The following is a 3,869-nucleotide window of genomic DNA, read 5'->3' as shown; positions in this document are numbered from 1 at the left end:
GTTCTGTTTGAATCTGCTTCAATGCATTCATAGATCTCAAGTTCAAACAGGTTATTCCCAGACCCATAGTGATTTCCTGAACAGTAATCCCACTTATTATTTGTTGAGCCTGTTGTTCTTTTTTATGTTGTGTAGATTTCTAAGACATACAAACGTTGATCATGTTTAACCCCATTAAGAGTCTGTATGCCCTACTTTTGTGAGCCTGAATGTTAATGCATTCATAAATGTTTATGTTTTGTCTTCATTTTTTTTATCTTCTTACATTAAGTTGTTGTTGTGTGTTTTCTCTTTCTAAGGAAAATCTCCTTGGAAGATTAAAACAGATGGGTGAGTGTGACCGCAGGTGTTCTTAACAGACGGTAATTGCGTTTGTGTCTGTCTGTGTTTTTGTGTGATGTGGTTAGATGTTTTTGCTCTGGTTGACCGCTTACATTATATACTCGAAGACTCAGGATTTAAAAAAAAGAAAAAGTTCACCCCAGAATTACAATGATGTCATTATTTACTCACTCTTATGTCACTGACCAAAACTGTATGACTTTCTTCCGTGGAACATAAAATAAGAAATTTTGAAGTATGTCCTGGTCTCTCTTTGTCATGTAGTTCCAAACATTAAAGATGAGCTTTCAAAAAAAGGTTCTTAAATAGGATGCAAAGTTACCATAAATGTCTCTCAAGTTTTTTAAAGTCATAAGATATTTGAGGAACAGATAAAAAAGTATTTTAGGGTGTAGCCATATTATCAATATCGTGGTATCGCGATAGCAAAACTGTCTCGATATTATCCTGGTCACATAACAATATGAAACGATAGGTCTTCTGGGCAAAAAGTGTAGATTTTAAAATTTTCTAACATAAAAGGTCTATATATAAATATAAAAATAAATGCTAATTCACAATAATAAATACTGTCGGAATTACTAAAATAATGCTGCTAAAATATACTAATATGCTTCCAGTCCCCATTTACTGAAAAACAAAACAAAACAAAACAAAAAAAAAAATAACCCCAAAAAAGTCTTGTTTCATGTTCCATAGAAGGGTGAATACATGATGACAGAAATTTCATTTTTGGGTCAACTAATTCCACTTCCAGAACAACAATTTACATATAATTTACTCACCCCCTTGTCATCCAAGATATTCATGTCTTTCTTTCTTCAGTCGTAAAGAAATTATGTTTTTGAGGAAAACATTTCAGCATTTTTTCTCCATATAATGGACGGATATGGTGCCCTGATTTTGGACTTTCAAAATGCAGCTTAAATGCAGCTTCACACGATCCCAAATGCAGTTATAAACAATCCCAGCCGAGAAAGAAGGGTCTTATCTAGTGAAACGATCAGTTATTTTAATAAAAATAATACAATTTATATACTTTTTAATGCCAAACACTCATCTTGTCTTACTCTGCCTGGACTGTTTTTGTTCTGGTTCATGACAGTTAGGGTATGTCGAAAAACAGTTTTACCTTTTTTGTTGAAGGTGTTTGATCTTTGCGTGTTCACTTTGCAAAGACTGGGTCGGAACTTCTGCAGTGATGTAGGATGATTTTGAAATGATTTTGAAGTTGAGGGAGAAAATACGGTCTGAGATTTTCGACATACCCTAACTGTCTTGAGCCAGAATATACAGAGTTCAGGGAGAGAAAGGCAAGATGAGTGTTTGAGATTAAATGTATTTAAATTGTATTTTTTAATGAAAATAACTGATCTTTTCGCTAGATAAGACCTTTCTTTCTCAGCTGGGGTCACTTACAACTGCATTTGGGATCGTTTGAAGCTGCATTTAAACTGCATTTTGGAAGTCCAAAATCGGGGCACCATATCAGTTCACTATATGGTGAAAAATGCTGAAACGTTTTCCTCAAAAAACATCATTTCTTTACGGCTGAAGAAAGAAAGACATGAACATCTTGGATGACAAGGGGGTGAGTACAGTGTATGTGAATCTTTGTTTTGGAAGTGGACTTCTCCTTTAAGGCCCCACCCACAGTCTCTTCAATCAGTCTGCTCACTTCATTCCCAAATCCCAACTGAACCCTTCAGGGACTGTGATTCTTTTAACATGAAAGGACAAAAATGAAGAGAGCCTGAAGAGGAAGAGAAATCTGGTATTTGAGTGTCTTTTTTGTGACTACAGCACAAGTTTCACTCGACTTCCTCTCCCTCTCCTTCTTTTCCATCTGTGAATAAACACGTTTGTCATGTATTTGTAGAAGTCTGTGGCCTAATTCATTAGTTCCCTTGTTAGACGCTCATTGTGTTTCCTAATTACGGGTTCTCTCTTTCAATCTGTCTCTTTCCCTCCCTCTTTCCTCCACATCAGACAGAATCTGATTCTCTCCAAATGACTGTTATTTTCTGTCTCTGTGCTGAGCACATGAGTGGCTAACAATGTAGCGGCTGACGGTAATAACGGTTGAGTCAGGGTGTGGCAATCAGGTAGGTCGGCCTTTATAACAGCCCATCATCGGGGGCTATTTCAAACTGTCTCCATGGAAACAGAGCAGTGAGTGTCTAATTCTGCATAGACTGTCTATGTGACGACACAACTGTCCCGCTCGCTCTCTTCCTGGCCGTTCCTGCTCTATCTGGCTTCACAGTGAGAGTGAGCGGAGTGGGGGGTTGCTGGGATTTTGGGAATGAGTGCCATTGCAATGCAGTGAGAGCCCAAGCTAAAAATACCTATTGACACATAGACTCTAACAAACATGGTGAGTGGCAAACAGTCACACCACCCAAAACACACATGCGCACATGTGGAAAACACTTTAGAATGTGATGAAAATCTGAAGCATTGCTCGGTGGATGTGTAAAATCTCTGTGGTGTGATTTATACACTGTCTTTAGGCTGTCTGAGCTAATTCTATCACATAATAGGTGGTTTACGGTGGTGGGATATTTCATAATGCTGTTTGATGATAATTTATTATGTCAGTACTATTGTGTGCCAGCATAGTTTGGCCTCTCTGACTTGCCGTACTGAAAGCGGAGTTTAGATTCGGGCAGAAGACAGGACACCTAATACACTTCACTGCCATCGCCAGCACCCAACTCGGAAGCAGACTAGAAACAACTGCCTGCTCATAAATTACACCGGCGTGTGTGTGTGTGTGTGTGTGTGTGTGCGTGTGTTCCTGAAGCACTGAACGCACTGAAATAAATGTAGGGGAAACTCCTATCCAAATATATACACTAAACACTATAAATCATTTTTAAACAAAATCATGAACAAAATTTGTTTATGTAGCTGAGTAAGGTCTTCTTAATAGAGCTCTTCAATCAAGTGGTCAATTTATAGGCCAAACTAAAAGGCTAATACGCTTAATCCTGTTTGAGGTATGATATAGAGAGGCCACCGCAGAGGTAATGTTTTTTCTTGTAATTTTGACTTAATGTTACTCAATATGAATTTATGGCTCACATTTGCAGCTTTATTTCATTTAATTATGATGACTTATAATCTTACAACAGAAACATAGTTTCTTGTAAATGCAACTTTATTTTTTCACATCTGTGACTTTACAGCACACAGTTGTGAGATTGTATTTCAAAACTGTGACTTATATTTTAAAAATGACAACATGAATTTCTTCCTAGTAAATGCAACTGTTTTTTAAAATTTTAACTCATATTATTATATTACTCAGTGTGACTTTATGTCAGCAATTGCGGGTTTATTTCTTGTAACTGTAGCATATCTTAGCAACTGTGACATTATTTCAGTTTTTCACAACTGGGACTTTATGTAAGTTATACATAAAATAGCGACATTATTTGTTGAAATTGTGGCTGTTTTTTGCAGTTGTGACTTTATAATATACAAATACAAGTTTAGTTGTCGACATTGTGACATCTTGCAAT

Source organism: Labeo rohita, chromosome 16, assembly GCF_022985175.1.
Source record: "Labeo rohita strain BAU-BD-2019 chromosome 16, IGBB_LRoh.1.0, whole genome shotgun sequence".
NCBI lineage: Eukaryota > Metazoa > Chordata > Actinopteri > Cypriniformes > Cyprinidae > Labeo > Labeo rohita.
Note: the sequence above shows the minus strand (reverse complement) of the source record.